The following is an 18,144-nucleotide window of genomic DNA, read 5'->3' on the forward strand; positions in this document are numbered from 1 at the left end:
GGCTGGGGCAGGTGTGGTAAGGGCTAAGGCAGGATAGGATCAAACAGGGTGGATGGGGTGAGGTGAGGTGAAGGAGGACTGAGTGGGGTGGTATGAGGATAGGTGAGGCAAGGTTGGATGTGGTGGGGCCAGACAGCTTTTGGCAGGATGAGGAGGTGCAAAGCAGGGTGGAGAGGTCATATTTACCCTTTTGAAACCAAGTGGTGGCCTTGGGAACAAGCATAACGGTAGGAAGTGAAGAGAGGAAGAAGTACTGTGGGGATTAACAATGGGGCAATGGGGAGGAGAAATTGGGGTCGTAAAGGAGGAGGACGAGGAGATAGGGGAGCAAGTAAAAGGACAGTTGAAAAGGAAGGGAAGGAGGGGGGAGAGGATATGAATAAGGACATAAGGAATGAATTAATAGTTCGCTTACTGTTCCCCAGGGCCTGATTCACATTCAGGTCGTGTTCCTTCTAAACGTATCATATCACAGAATATTATCCAATGGCAGATAATTGCAACAACCCCCATCAGATTAGTAAGGTAAACTAACAGAAGAAAGTGAGACATAGAAAAAGTGAAATACTGGGAGAGCTTTGTTCACAAGGGTAGAGTTCAATGATTTTCCAATATTTCCAAAAATTTAATTGTTCCTAATCATATTAAATTTGAACTGCCACACTAGAATCGTAAGGTGTATGTGGACTGTGTTAGCCTACTTAGGCCTGTATGTAACCCGATGAATCTGACGATATATATATATATATATATATATATATGCTCGACTCTGGGCATAGGCTTCACAGCCTGCTTCCAAGGCCCAGTAGTCCTCTTACATATCATACACCTCTACATGTTACCACACACACACACACACACACACACACACACACACACACACACACACACACACACACACACACACACACACACGCACGCGCGCGCGAGCCATCAATCACAATCAGACAATCACACACATACACTGCCAACGCTGTCTCTCTCTGGTGCCACCACGCATCACTCACACGTGCAGCAGGATAACCCAACAGTCGACCACTTCCACACACGTCAGTCACCACGACAGATTTCGTGTTACCTGACGCGAGAGATGGATGGATTTCTTTAGTGTGGCTTTCATATTTAGTCGAGGCTACAGATGTTGAACGCCTCCTGGAAAAACTCGTATTTGCTGCTGCTGCTGATGATGATAATGATGACGATGATAATGATGCTTTTAAAGTCACATTTCAGTTTTTTCAGTGCCTTATAAATGGGATTTAATGCAACTCTCCACATAGAGAATAATGTAAATCATGTACACTGAGTGTAATGGAAATGATTCTAAAGAAAGTTTATGTTTTATAATTATATTTTTTGTGTTATAGTCGGGGTTATTTCAAAATGCAAATTAAATGATAAATTCAATATATAACATAGTCACCAAATGAAGTATATATATATTTATATATATATATTTAGGAGAGGCACAAATAAGTCTACAGCTTTCTTTCATATATATTTCACTTAAAGGTTCATAAATACGGCAGTCCCAGAATGCATTCGGAATGAAGGGTGGCAATGCAAGATCAGGGTGTGACATAATGAATTATATTTGTTGATACTTGTTGTGCGTTGGAGGACTACTGGGCATCAGGGAGCGAATTGTCAACTTTATGACCATGTTAAATGAAAGGAAAAAAATATATAGGTCCTCACAAGGAATTGATGCCAATCAAAGTGACAGATATTGATTGCATTCTCCATTAATTCTTGCTGATGTAGTAATACTCTGTTAGGTATAGTATGGCTGGTCCAGTCTATAACAAATATGTATTTGGCAACTGCATGCCAATTTCAGAAGGAAATGCCGTAATGTTTCTTCATCTCACACATACACACACACACACACACACACACACACACACACACACACACACACACACACACACACACACACACACACACAGTTTGTATTGTCAAGAAGCCAGAAGGCAAAGTGGTAAAACAGATTGTTTGCATGGTTAGTCCTTATGACGAACCTGTTAAAAAAAAAAAAAAAAATAGCTCCCCAAACGATTTTATCTCACATACAGTAAGTGCAATAACTAAACAACAAATACCCTATTAACCACAAAAACGCAAGTCATCGTAGTTCTAAGTGGAGTAAATCCCACAAATATATTGCAGAAATAGGTTTACACCACAATTCCAAGACATACCCGAATGACTGCAACATCAGGTCACATCACGTGGACCATTCAGACAAGGAAAACGGGGAAGAAGGTCGTATTCAGATGCGGTCTTTGGCCTAAATTGTGTGTACGAATTATTCTTGATTCTTTTATCTTCACTCGTACAATTATGAAGCACTGCGAAACCAAACCATACTCAGTATTTTGGTGGAAAGTACGGACTTTGGTGGAAAGTACGGACACGAGTAATAATTACTAAAAATAATTATTTCAAGTACTGTATTATGGAGAGCTCAGGGTACCAATTGGCTAAGACCTTTTATGAATAAGCCCATGGGACTGATTGACGTAGTGGCGAGAAACACGATCACATCTTGCTGTGAAGCCGTCAGTGGATAGACCTGGAATTATATAGGAGCACATAGTGCAACGCCTGTGAATTTCAGTGCAAAAAGATCATTTCGTCTTTACGAGGTCGTACAGTTCACTCTCCTCGGGGTGACTGGGTTGGCAGAAGCTGGATCCTCGAATAAGAATGCCAGCTTCCTCAGCAGTCATTCATAGTACGACTGGTGAGATGCGAATTTCCCAATCTTAGAGGTAGATTCTTTTCCTGTACAGACTGAATAATGGCCTGACAGAGAAAATAAGCAGAAACATTGTGCGTTCTCATGTTCTGTCCCAGATGATAACCTGAAACTGGTCCGAGTTGGGTTTTTCTGGTAATAATACATTTTCAGAACATGGGCATAATTCCTTCCTTCCAGAACTCATTTATATCCCCCAGACTAGCTGCTTGAGGACAGGGATTGAATAAGCTACTTCAGGAATAAATAAATTTTCCCAGGCAAATACTCCAAACTCGGCTCATCAATTACACAGCCTCTCCACCCTAGCCATCTGTCACGCTAGCACGGCTGGCAACGCAACCATAGTGTCGTTAATCATACACCAAACTCTGCTAAACCTTCAACCTGAGGAAACTCTGGGGAAACTGGGATATTTACTTCCTTGCTGAGCTGAGAGAGAGAGAGAGAGAGAGAGAGAGAGAGAGAGAGAGAGAGAGAGAGAGAGAGAGAGTACAGGAATATGGGCAACGGAGGTGTGAGAGAAAGCATGCAGAAGCAATGACAAAAAAACTAAGAAATGGACGGAGGAGCCAGTGAAAAAAAAGAAAAAGTGGTAGAAGCAGAGAGAGACAGAAATGAAGGACGTAGAAAGGAATGATGAAAACAGCAGGTTGAAGCAGAGAGAGAGAGAGAGAGAGAGAGAGAGAGAGAGAGAGACGCTGAAAGGATAAGACAGTGCAGTGAAGCAAATTGCAAATAAATGTATTGCTTTGTGATTTACTGATGGAAACAGTTGGCGATGATGATGAAATATGAAATATACAACGCCAGGGAATGAGGGTTTAAAGGGAGTAAAAGAGCACAGAGCAGTTGGTGTCTTGAAACATATTTACAATCTAATCAGCAAAAACAAATCATAATTATGAATGGATAAGTCTCATATATATATATATATATATATATATATATATATATATATATATATATATATATATATATATATATATATATATATATATATATCAAAGAAACCATCAAAAAAGGAAAAAGTCTGAAACAGGTCCGAAGTAAAATGGCACTTGGAAAGCAACAAATTACATCACTAAAAGACAAAAACGGTGAAGCCATTAAATGCAGAGATATGATGCTGAAGCGAGTTGAAGAATTTTACAAAGAACTGTATGCATCAAAGACAGTAGTACCAATAGCTAACTTTTCAGCTGACACAAGTGTTGAGATAACACCAGACGAAGTAAATATTTCTCTAAAAAATATGAAAGAGGGAAGGTTCCGGGAGAAGATGGAATAGTAGCAGTTTTACTGTTAGATGAAGGAGCAGAAGTACAAAATAGGCTTGCTCATTTATTTACCCAATGTATAAAACAAAAGAAAATTTCGAGAACTTGGTGTAATGCAATAGTTATTCTACTTTATAAAATGGGAGACTCAAAAGACCTTAGTAACTATCGACCCATTAGCTTGCTGTCAGTCATTTACAAACTCTTCACTAAAGTCCTTACAAACAGAATAGCTACAGATCTGGAGGAAAACCAACTTCGTGAACAGGCAGGATTCCGAAGCGGGTACTCGACTACTGATCATCTACACACAATGAATCAGGTAATTGAGAAAACTACAGAACATAATAAACCACTGTGCTTAGGTTTTGTTGATTACGAAAAGGCTTTCGACTCAGTGGAGCACATAGCAATTATAAATTCATTGCGAGAACAAGGAGTGAATGAGAACATTGTAAAACTTCTCGAAAACATATATAAAGAGGGAACTGCTACAGTTAAATTACATAAGGACTCAGAGAAAATTAAGACTGAGAAGGACGTGCGTCAGGGAGATACAATTTCACCAAAGCTATTTACAGCATGCCTAGAAAGTATTTTCAGAAAGCTAGACTGGGAAAATAAAGGTGTGAACATCGATGGAGAAACGCTAAACCATTTAAGATTTGCAGATGACATTGTCCTAATCTCAGAAAGAGCAGAGACATTGCAAAAAATGTTAAATGACCTGAACAGAGAAAGTCTCAAAGTAGGGCTAAGGGGAACCGGAGTAAAACTAAAGTAATGTTTAGTCCTCAAACACCAAAGAGCGTCATCAGAATAAGTGGAGAAATTCTTGAAGAAGTCGAGGAATACAATTACCTGGAACAAATACTAAAATTAACGAAATATAATGATAGCGAAATAAAAAGACGCATTACAATTGGATGGAAAGCTTTCGGCAAACACAGAGACATTATGAAAAGTAGCTTGCCAGTTTGTATGAAACGAAAAGTATATAACGAATGTGTAATTCCAGCTATGACGTATGGTTGTGAAACCTGGAAACTGACAAAATCAATGGAAAATAAATTAATTCGTTCTCAGAGAGCAATGGAAAGGTCAATGTTGGGAATATCTTTAAGAGACAGGAAAAGATCAACTTGGGTGAGAGAGGAGACTAAAGTCAAAGATATTATAGAAGTTATAAAAGAACATAAATGAAGGTGGGCAGGCCATGAAGCAAGAACAAAGGATAATCGATGGAGCATGAGATTGACTGATTGGACACCAAGTGGTTGTAAGCACAGCAGAAAAAGGTCAGACAGGAGATGGAGAGATGAGATAGAGAAATCTGCAGGGAGAACATGGCAAAGAGTGGGTCAGTCAAGGAATTCGCGGAGAAGGTTGGGGGAGGCCTTTGTTCAGCTGTGGACTTGTAATGGCTGATGATGACGATATATTATATATATCTATCTATCTATCTATCTATCTATCTATCTATCTATATATATATATATATATATATATATATATATATATATATATATATATATATATATATTCTTTTACCATAACTTGTAATATGATTTTTTTTCCTTACGCGACCTATTTCACATATGTCACAGTCACAAAGTAATACTATTGGTCAACATCCTTTCCGTAGTTCTTCGTGACCATCATCATATCCTGCTAATAATTCCTTGTTACAACTCAGCATTTAAGGTGGAGAGATGGCAATTCTATACCAAGTTAAAGTAGGAAAATTATAGATAATACAAAATGCCTAACTTTACAATGATACTGTGTATGCTGTCCACTTAACCATTTCGCTCAGGTGACGTACTCTTTATTTTATTTTGTCTATTCCTAGACATTTTCGTTCAGTTTAGGAGAAACTTTTCGAACTGCAGGGGTTAGATGTAGACTTCATCCCCTTCTGTACATGAGGTCTCCCAAAACCTGAATAAAATCGTCTGGATACAGGAAGTATAAAGTGTAATAATATTCCATGCTAAGAAATGGGTAAAGCTATTTGTCAGACTGTACTTGGGTCTTGTAATTGATGCGTGCAGTATAACCAGCCCCGACAAGGAGAAAATTGGAGGACACGTTGGGTAGGGGTCGTGGGGTTTGTGACCCCTTTTTTTTTTTTGGCTCATATCTTCAACGCTATTTGAAGGGGAAAAAGCATTGCCTTTTGTAATAACAGGCAGGTAAAACAGTGCTTATTGTACAGTGGTGACATAAGGAGGTGTAGGAGGACTACTGGGCCTTGGGATAGGTCACTGCCCCCGAGCAGTAGGCCCTGATGCCTTTGCCCAGAAGTCGGACAAGTAAAAAAAAAAAATTAGGATGGATTGCAATGATAGGAATGCGTAACATACTTGTACTTGTTATGAACCTTGATCATACTGATAAAGCTTTGTCAGTAATGGACTAACAAGTGTTACAATCCTCCTTTTAATAAGCGCTGGAGCAATGGGTCAACAATGACTGATGTAGATAATAACACAGGGAAAACTGCGTATGTTTTACTGGCAGAGACGCAGGCTGATTTCTCATTCTTCTGGCTAAGGAGGGCAAAAAAAAAAAAAAAAAAGGTATCCCTTGCACACACACACACACACACACACACACACACACACACACACACACACACACACACACACACACACACACACACACACACACACACACACACACACACACACACACACACACACACAGTTATCGAGCGATTACCTGAAATGTGGAAATTAAGACGATCTGGGACCCATAAGTATAACAGTATCAATCTCTCTCTCTCTCTCTCTCTCTCTCTCTCTCTCTCTCTCTCTCTCACCTTCCGTCGACTTTTCTATTCACTGTGCTCCTCTTTGTGTGTTTCTCTTCTTTCCTTCATCGAACTAACCTATCTCATTTCTTTCCACCGAGTTTTTCTTTTCATTTCCCATTATCATGTTTCCTTCTGTTTTCCCCTTTAGATCCGTTCTCCTCTATTTCCACTCCCAATTCCGTCTCTTCCATTTCCTGTTTTACGTTCCCTTTCCCTGCTTCCTACGTCCTCAGTCTTTTTATGTCATGTCTTTTTATCTCTGATGCATTTTTTTTTCTTAAACTCTATAAAAAAAAGTAAGGCAAGGCAAACATAGACTTCTTATAAGATAATTTACTGGTAGGCGGCGTTTCCGTAAGGGCACTTCATTCTGTATGGTTTGTTTTCTGATGAGAATTTTCCTGTGTTAAGTAGTATTGTCTGGTGCCAGCAAGATTAAATTTTAAAAGTTGTCGGCCGTCATATGAGGGTTAATAGAAACAGGGTCTTTCGTAATTAACAATCATGGCGTCAGTTCTGTCACTTAACACACGGATGATAAAGCAGTTAAAGATTATAAGTTCTAAATACTGGTGTTTTGAAAATCGTCCTTATCTCATGTAACTTATCCTCGTTCATTAGCAGCAGACTATGCGTGAGTGGCAGCTGAAAGGCAACGTACGGACAAGTTGTTGGCACTTAAGTTGACTAAGAACATCGGCGTAGTCCGTCCAGAGATATATAAAACTTCATTCAGTCACGGTGTTAACTGTTCAATCCATTATTCGGGACTGAGAAACCCGTCATTACCAAGGAAGGGGTACGAAAACGGAGATCAGCAGCCGTATTTATAAACTGTCTTGATTTCGAGCTGTGTTCAAAATCGTTGTTTTATATAGCACCTATATCTTAACTTGTAGCTACCAATTATTTATTATTAAACTAGAATAAATTTTTAAGCAACAGTACGACAAAACAGACCATTTCTGATAAAAAATGCACATGAATTTAGGTTTGTTTATCGTAAGAAATGGTTAAGCCCCTTTCGTAAACGCGGTTCCTCGTCTTACCGAATGAATTATTAATTTTAAAAATACGACCTTAAAGACCCATTTCTGATATCGGTGCATTTATAATGACTCTCGTCTATCGCAAACTTTTGGAGAAGTTCCTCTATTAAAGCGGGGCCAAGCCCTGTCTGTCCTCCATAATAAATGAAATGTTCCGGTTGGAGTTTGAAGCGACGGGATCTGGTAAGGCACGAGCGCACAATTTATGAGCTTGTTCCCTGACCCGGCCTCTTCCTTCCATGATATTTCAGAGGATATGATAGCAGAAATAACTGGGTATATAAAGAAAAGGACCAGAGGAGAGTAACAGAGAGAAGAAACTGAAAAAGCAAAATGGATGAGAGAAGAAGAAACAGAGGAAGAAATTAGCGCCAATGACGAACATGTTTACAAACTTCACCACTAACTCGACGTTTCCCCGCCCCATTTTTTCGGTGGATATAATAGTGAAAAAAACATAATATAAAAGGATAGAACCAGGAACAGTAGAAACGGAGGAGAGAAGTGAAAGAGAGGAATAGAAAGTTTCTGTGATGAAAATTTACAAGGTTGTTCCGGCGGATGACAGTAAGGATAACGTGGCATATAAAAGGCGAGATACCGAGAAGGGGAAAACTAGAAGACGGGAGTGAAAAGAAGCATACCTGAAAATTACTGATGGACGCATTTATTTTCAGCGTCTTTGACATTTTTCTAATCTATTTCCCACAAATTTTCAGTGAATGACGGGTGAAAATATTACATGAAAGAGCGAAATAGACATAGGGAAAGGAAAAGAAAATCAATAAAAATCAAGCACTATAAAATCAATGACAAGCATGTTAACAAAATTTCTCCGTCATCGCAGCTTCAAATGTTTGTTTTGCTTTTCAGGAATTTTCAGCGCATAATAATGAAAAGAAAGGAGGATAGGAAAAGAAGAAAGAATTTGGGATGGATTACATGGCTAGAATAATAAGCCCCCCCCAAAACGATAAAAGTGTCATTTCCTGTTTTTTCGGTCCACTCTGCAATCTTTTTTTCCATATTTTCTTTTTTTACGGTGAATTCGGGTAAAACCATTCCGAAAGAAAAGAGAAATTGAATAAGAAAAATCGAGTAGAGAGGAAGGAAGATGACAGACATCAATGACAAGCATGGGCGCAAAATTACATCCTGGTAAACACCGTAAAAATTGGGTGGACGAAACCAAAAATAACGTGACATAAAGGAGTAAAATAAAGACAGAGAGGAGAGAATAGAAATATGAAGGGTGAAATAAAATACAACGAGTGATCCGTAAGTTTATACAATTACACTCTGACCTTGTCTGTTTTTCAATGCAACATATTTTTTCGGTACGAAATGGCGATAATTGTGCATCATGTGAGAGAGAAATGGAGAAAAAGAAAAAAGGATGACGGGCGAAAAATGTAGAAATGATGAAGAGAAAGTTCGTATAATTAAACCATGTCTCCTTACTCCCTTTGACATTTTTCTGTCTGTTTATTTATTTATTTATCTATCTATCTGTCTATCTGTCTATCTACCTCTTTATCCATCTCCCTGTTTATATATATTATGTTGCTGCATCAAGTAAAGGGTAGTTTTGGCACAAAAATTTAAACGTTTTACTCTCAGCTCTGCAACTACCCCACTTCCCTCATGACATACAACCGTCTATTTCAGTACGTATTCCCGCACATTTCCTTTCCACCTCGTTCTCGGTTTTCCAGTCTTCCCAGCTGCCTCACTCTCATAAACTTTCATAGTTAATCTCCCATTCTCAGATTGCTCCCCATTGTCTGTTTCTTTTTCCAGTATTTTCCGTGGATGATAGCTGGCTATTCGACAGCGAAAAATGGAGAGGGGAAATGCAAGGGGGGGGGGGGAATGGAGAAGCAGGAGAAAGGGAAATAGTGAAAAGGAGAGAGAAAGCGAAAGAGAAAAAGAAGTATAAAGATGAAGAGAAATTTCTGAGAACCAAAAAATGATGAACGTTTCATGAGTATTTCATTCACCAATTTTTCGGTGGATGATATATATAAGAATACATGCAAAAACGAGAGAGAGAGAGAGAGAGAGAGAGAGAGAGAGAGAGAGAGAGAGAGAGAGAAAGACAGACAGACAGACAGACAGAACCTTAAAAAGCATGGAAACTGAATCTTACGAGCGAATATCAAGACAATAAGGATTGAACCATAGAATTAACCAAAAAGTAAATCGAAATGCAAACATCAATCTGAGAGAACAGAGAGTGAAATAGCAAAAGGAAAACAATGACAGAAAACATCAAAAGCACAAGAACAAACACAAAAACAGCAATTCTGGATTAAACACAGAGCAAAAAAAAAAAAAAAAAGGAAAAGTACAAGGACTGAGATGAAAAACACCATAACAAAAATAAAATTTTCACAAGAAAATACCAAAACAACAAAACAAGGCAAAGAAAACTCCAGTATAATCCACCAGCCTCACACACTCTGAAGGGGATGCAAAAATATTTAACTTTAGAATTAATCGTTTAATATGACGTCCAGTGGCAGTGTGTGCGAGACGTGCGTGCTTATGGTGGGGAGATTATCTGGACACAGCATGAAAACGTCCCTCACCCACACATCTCCCACTCTTCTTAACCTCCCTCCTACTCCCACTCATTCTTACTATTTCCATCACTCCTTCCCTGTTATCTTCTCCCTCCCCTTCCCCATCCTCCACCTTTCCCCTCCAACACTCCTTCAACCCTTCTCACAGCCTTGCTCAGCTCCACCCATCCCAGCACCACCCCTCTAACCTCCCTTTTCCCCAAGCCACGCCCAGCTTCACTCTTCCATCCGAAATATCCTGCTTAAGTTAAATAATATCGACTTGGGGAATCCGGAGTACTGATAATACATCACCGGCATCATCATCATAATCTCTTTTTTCCCACCTAAAGATGGGGTGAGGTAAGGTCCAGAGAGCAAGAGAAAACCTTGTAGAGGGAAAAGTAACAAATATCCCTAGATTAATAGCAGTAGTAGTAGTAGTAGTAGTAGTAGTAGGAATAGTTGTGGCAGTAGAAGCAATAATAATAATAATAATAATAATAATAATAGTAACAATAATAATAATAATAATAATAATAGTAATAATAATAATAATAATAATAATAATAATAATAATAATGATAATAATAATAATAATAATACCAATAATAATAATAATAATAATAATAATAATAATAATAATAAAATTGTTATTAATGTTACAATGAGGGGGTAAATTGTAAGGTCTCATTCAGTTTAGAATATGCCTTCTATGAGGGAAGACAACAATCTCATGTTAACTATATTATCATAGAATAAGCCATCCTAGTGAATGGGATGCCCCCTGTTCTTGCCTTTCTCTTTCCCATTTCGTTACACTCTCTTCACTTTCCTTCTTCCGTTATTCCTCCATCCTCACTCTTCATCTCTCTTTCCACTCCTCCATTTTCACTTTCCTTTCTTTCTTTTTACATCTCATTCACTCCATTTCCTCCCCCCTTACTCCTGACCTTTCAGTTGCTTACCCCTCACTCCTCACCCCTCACCCCTCATTCCTCACTCCTCATTCCTCACCTTTCACCTCTTACTCCTCACCCCCTAACTCCTCATCCCTCTCCCTTCAGCCCTCACTCCTCACCCTCACCCTTCATCTCTCACTCCTCACCCCTCACCCTTCATCCCTCACTCCTCACTTCTTACCATTTACCTTCACCCTCCAATCCATCCTCTCTCCCCTTGCTCCTCCTTCTTTCATTATTCCCATGAAGGGGTGGGAGGTAAGGAAGAATAGTTCATGAATGATAATGGACGTAACGAGAGAGAAAAAGAATGAAAAGGGCAAGGGAAGGTGTAGGATTTCTTCTTTTTTATGTCAGACTCTGGACATAAACATGATAGTCAGTTCCCTAAGGCCCAGCAGTCATTCTAAGTGTCTCATTACTTCACGTCAGCACTTCGACGCAAACGCCAACCGTCCATACTGAATACATGCTAATGCTGTCTCATGTAAGACGGATGTAATGGTAATAGCCTAGGTGTGTGTGTGTGTGTGTGTGTGTGTGTGTGTGTGTGTGTGTGTGTGTGTGTGTGTGTGTGTGTGTGTGTGTGTGTGTGTGTGTGTTTTGGCTGCTATTTTGGAAGATTATTAAAATGGAAAGAAGGGAATGCGGAATTAGGGTAAGGGAACTCGATAGAAAGAAGATGAAGGCTGAAAAGAAGTGAAGGAAATGTGAAGGATGGTGAAAAGAGGTAGAGTGCAAAGGAAATCAGTTTTTGGTCCACTGTTCCTGCACATATGTAGGGAGTACAGAGTGCACTGACCACGATTAGTGAAGGTTTCCTTATAGATAAGGAAGAATGATGGAGTTCTGAGGATATAGTGTTAGGGATGTTGATGTTGTTATTGTTCGAGCAGACCTATCAACAACATGAAAGTAACTGCCCTTGCAGGGCCGTCCCGTGCAGTAACCTATGTTTCCTTGCTGTTAACAGCTCCTCGCCACACCGTGGCGATACGTGGGGAATGGTGTGGAGGTTTGGATCCTGGATGGAAGCCAGATTTACCTCCCTCTTTTCATTCTCTTTATTGCCGCAGTCACAGAAGTGACCAAATACAGTGATTTTCCCGTAGTCACTGAGTCAGTCAGTCAGTCACGTACTTACTGAATTACTGTATCTTTTCGAGGAGGGGGTCAGGGCCTTATGCAGGCGGTGTATGGAAGACGAAATTTTGCACAATGGTAGGCCTCCACCCGGGACAGGCTTTAAGCAGGGTGAGACCCGCAAGGGCTGCCCCTAACAGGGGGGTGGCCCTCATGGGTCTCGACCAATTCCACTTTTGGCTATAGATTCTTACAAACACAAAATTGTACACAGTGGTAGACCACCTCTAACCAGATTAGATTTTCAGGAAAGTGGAACCACAAAAGATCGCCTTCCACAGGGAGTGGCTTCAGGGGTTCCAAGATCGTTGGTAAGCAAGGACACAGTGTTTTCCTGGGAAAACAAAATTTTACACAGTGGTAGATCTGCACCGCACCAAGTTTTAGGCAGGGTGGGACTCCTCCGACGCCCCACGGAGGAAGCGGCTCCCAGGGAGGACAACGCCATATTTTTTATTACATAATGACACAGAATTATGGAGTGTAGTTGACCTCAACCTGAACTAGTTTTAGTATGGATGGGACGCTCGAGGATCACCCGCAGTGGTGGTGGTGGGGAGAGGGTGCTGCCCCCGGGGGGTCTTGGACATCACCGGTATTCACTGCTTTTATTTTCTTTTTTCCTAGGATATCGAGATTTTGGTCAGTAGTTGATCTCCACCGGGACCAGGTTTCAGGCAGCGGAGCACTTCCCCGGCCCCACTGGAGAGGAGCCCCGTGAAAAATGATTTCTTTACCCTTACAGTACTTCTGTGTTAGGTGCACCTTTTAAAGATATCCATTCTTTCCTGATGTTTCATAGTCTCAGCAACTTCCTTTCAGGCAGGGGTAAGATCAAGAGAAATTATGCCTTATGGCTGTACACAAGGAAGGATAAATGGTAATGGACATTACAGCAAAACTCTACTTCACATTGCCAAGCAATATTGTCAGCTTAGGAGTGTGCCTCCTTTCTCTAAGCGTCGTATTCTAAGTGGCTTTTGAAATTTCGCAACTTCTCATTCATGGCTATTTATTCTTACATCACACCCCATTATCCCCTTTAATATTAGTAACAGAAACTATGTCGATATTAAAGCGATATTAATGACATTGAAGAGAGGCGTAATATGAAAAATAAATCTTAAGACAAGGGTATGACGAGCATTCTATGCCACTTTCCTCCGTAGGCTACCCCTTGTCTCTACAGGGTGGTTAAGAAAAAATTGCCACTTTTTTAAAAACTTGTATTTCCCAGGAAAAATAATAGTTTCAGTTCTCTATAGGATGGAGCATAGTGACGCTACAAGTTTAATCTGACAGCAAGATGGACACTGAGAAACAGTTTTCAGATCAGCAGCGAATAAAAAATCGCTGACCTGAACTCTGCAACAAAATCAGTTGTTCTCACACAGAGGCAGTTTCACCGTGAATCCCACATCGCAACACTATCAAAAGACTGATACAGAAGTTCAGAGACACTGGTAATGTGGCTAACAGCAACAAGACCCATAGTACTGCACATCTGACTGCCAGAACATCAGCATATGTTCAGGACGTCAGGACTCGTCTGGTGCGGTCATCCTGGAAGTCCACCAGACGGTTGTAACAGGAAGAGAGGATTTCAAGCAGTTACTTGATGAGAATCATCAATAGTGACCTGAAACTGTTTCCTTACAAAGTGCAGATTCTTCAGGCTCAAGTCAGGCCAAGAAGAACGAAAGCAATGAATTTTGCCAGAGTATCAGCGAACTGACTGAGAACAATCCCGGCCTCCTGGACGAGCTTCTCATCAGTGACGATTTTGGTCCGCTGCTGAACTGAAAACTATTTCTCGGCGTCCATCTTGTTGACAAATTAAACTTGTAGCAACACTCTATGCTCCATTTGAAAAAGAAAAGAAACTTAATTTTTCTGGGAAATTTTTAAGTGTCATATTATTCTGGACCACCCTGTTTATTCAGTTCCCCTCCCTCCCTCCTCTTCCCTCTCCTTCTCCTTCCACCCCACACCCTTTCCCACTACACTTCATTCCCTTATCTTCTTTTTTCTCCTCTCCCTCCCCGTCGTTTAACTCTACATCTCCCTCTTCACTCTATCCACCTCCCCGCTCATTCCCACTTCACTTCTCCCAGTCCTTCCACACCCACTTCCTCTACATGCAATCCTCCTCCGCCCTCCTTTCCTACCGCTTTTTCGCTACTCCCTCCAATCCCCTTTTCTTCCAACCTCCTCTCCATCGTCACTCATCCTCCCAACCTCCTCTCCATCGTCACTCATCCTCCCACGCCCTGCTGCACTTCCTGACGCTGATATTTTTCACATTGCAGTGAGGTTGGATGGTGAGGATATGGAGAATGTGAGTGCATTCAAGTACTTGGGTAGTGTGATGAGTAAGGATGGAACTTTGGGGGATGAAGTACGTGAAAGGGTACAGCAGGGAAGGAAGGTTGTTGGCACACTGAAAGCAGTGATGAGAAATAGGGAGGTGAGTATGGAAGTTAAGAAGTCACTGCATGATGGTATTGTGATCCCTACCCTGACGTATGGAAGCGAGGCGTGGACCTTGCAAGAGGGGAACAAGTCAAGAGTGAGAGCAGTGGAAATGAGTTACTTGAGAGGAGCATGTGGAGTGACATGGAGGGACAGGTTGACGAATGAAGAAGTGAAGGAACGTTGTGGGGTAGATGAGGATGTGGTTGAAAAGATTAGAAGAAATACACTGAGGTGGTTTGGACATGTGTAGAGGATGGAGAATGAAAGACTGACTAAGAGGGTGTATGTAGGTGAGGTGGAGGGGGGGAGAGGGAGGGGTAGACCGAGGATGAGGTGGAGGGATGGAGTTGAGAGGTATATGAGGGAGGGGGGGGTGAGTTGGGGGGAGGGGAGTCAAATGGTGGGTGACAGAGTGACTTGGAGGCGTTTTGTCTGCGGCCACCCTTTGCGGGATTAGGGCGTCGGGCTATAGATAGATAGATAGATTTTTCTCAATCCTTTTCAGTTGCCTTTTTTCCCACATCTCACTACGTCTTCTCCCGCGTCAACCTTTTTTCCTTCATGCAAACATCGAGCTGTTTGTGTTGCATCGGATAGCACTTCTGTTTGCCCTCGTGTCCGTCAGGGGAGAAGGAAATGAAGACCATTTTCTCAGTGGCTTTGGAGGCTTATCTAGCATCTCTACCATCTTTCCCTTACCGACTTATTTCTGTATATGCCAGATTCCCTCTCTCTCTCTCTCTCTCTCTCTCTCTCTCTCTCTCTCTCTCTCTCACGAGCGAAACGACGATTAAGGAATTAAAGTTTCCGAGAAAAAGAACATCCGCTGAAACTGAGCTGATTTCTAGATCTTTTTTTTTTTTTTTCCTGCGTGTAAGTCAGTCTTACTATCCTCAGTCTCGTACGCTTGGAATAAGACTCTCCACACACACACACACACACACACACACACACACACACACACACACACACACACACACACACACCGAGCACGGGGGAGGAGAGAGAGAGAGAGAGAGAGAATAGCAAGAAGAGCATGGAGGGCCATATATTTAAAAACGGTAGAAATGGGACCTAATAAGTGAGTTTTGGCAAGAGATTAGATGAGGAGAAACTTTAGGTGTAATAAAACAGTCGGGAATGTGGGATGAAATATGAGATGACAGATGCCGAATTATACGTATGGATATAGCAGGAATAAGGAGGTTACTTGAGTACAGTCTAAATTGACTTCTGGGAAGCAATTTTTGTATATTTAATTTGCCATTTCAGTGCGAGAGATGTGTGTAACTAATAGTTGAAAATTATGTTAAGGAATTTCAAAGCTAACGAGAATACGACTTAAAGCTTGTTTTACCACTCTGCATTAAAAAACACCAGCAATTATTATGCAGCATAACGAGGAGGCTATATTCCTGAATGGAAGACCCATCACAGCCCCATACTCGTGTATCATTCAGAGACGAAAATACGACCCAGAGTTTATTTCACCAGCTTTCTTTTCTAAATTATTTAAAAAAAAAAGCAAAAATATCAAAAGATATGAAATATTTAGAAATACCAAGAAATATCAAGACATCAACAACAAAAATTCTTAGATGAAAGCCCCATCGCAGACTCTTGGCCATATATCGTTAGGACACGGATGGGTATGTGCTCATATATCCCTTCAGCACAACCCCTCAACCAGAGCACAACATCTGTCTTCATTCCTTCACTGTGGTGCCGTGTTTCTTGTTTGTATTCCTGCTGTCACCACACGATTCTGTTCAGCTTATGAGAGATTTCTTGCAATTAAGGGGTTACTGGAGTCTATGAAATTCCTCTCGTTCGATTTTTTTTGAGCTGAAAGTGTTAGATATAACCTGCATTAACCTTGCCAGTGTAAGAGGGCTTTTTCAATATACCGGTACATACAATAGTCTGGGGATACCGAAAGCAAAGTCTGTCATTATAGTGAAAGCGTCAAGTGATAATGCTTTCCACAGGATATACTAACTCTCTGACCATATTTTGCGCTATTGTTCATATGGTACTGTAGAAAAAGGCAAAGGAACGAAGGTCATTAGGGCAAAAAAAACTGTTATTACCAAGTCACAGTGTTCCCCTAGATTACGAACCCTAACGATTAATAATTTTACATCCAGGTCCTCAACTATACCGGTGGGTGAACAGGTACACAGGGAATCAAACTGGGTATGGATTGCATGAGGGAGCAGAACAGTGCGGCCGTCGTCACCGCCGCCAGCAACGCCAAGGCGTGTGTGGGATGCATTGTTTTTCTTGTTTTCGTTTTGTTGAAATATTTAGGTAAGAATTTGAAGATTTATGAGAATGTGATAAAAAAGGATGTTAATTAGCGGGAAAATGGGTCAGTGGGGATGATGAAGCCAGACTTGTAATATCATCATCATCACCATCATCATCATCATACATAGCCCATTCACCCTCCAAAGACATCATCATCACCATCATCATCATCATCATCATCATCATCATGTAGACCTCTTTTGCCCCCCTAATGTCATCATCATCATCATCATCATCATGAACATCATCATCATCATAATGGATACCTCTTTCTCCCTCTGCCCCAAGACATTATCAACATCATCATCACAAAGACCCGTTTTGCCCTCCTAAAGACATCACCATCATCACTATCATCGATATCCGAAAAATAGAAGACTGCTGAAAATTCTTAGTAGTAGTAGTAGTACTGACAGTAGCAGTAGAAGAATTAGTAGTACCAGTAGTAGTAGTAATAGTAATAGCAGAATTAGCAGTAGTAATAGTAGTAATAGTAATAGTAGTAGCAGAATTGGCGGTAGCAGTAGTAATAGTAGTGGTAGTAGTAGTAAGTGAGAGAAGTGAGAGTAGTAGTAGTAGTAGTAAGTGAGAGAAGTGAGAGTAGTAGTAGTAGTAGTAAGTGAGAGAAGTGTGGAAGTAGTACGGAACATCAGAGAGAACCAGAGAGTTGTTGGGGTAGTAGTAGTAGTAGTAGCAATAGTAATTGTAGTGTTGGTTGTGGTAGTGGCGGTATTATTAGTTTTATTGGTAGTATTAGTATTGCGAAAAGTCCCGTAGTAGTA

The sequence above is a fragment of the Coenobita brevimanus genome, chromosome 13 (assembly GCF_032717465.1).
Source record: "Coenobita brevimanus isolate Jiangsu-jjx chromosome 13, ASM3271746v2, whole genome shotgun sequence".
Classification (NCBI taxonomy): domain Eukaryota; kingdom Metazoa; phylum Arthropoda; class Malacostraca; order Decapoda; family Coenobitidae; genus Coenobita; species Coenobita brevimanus.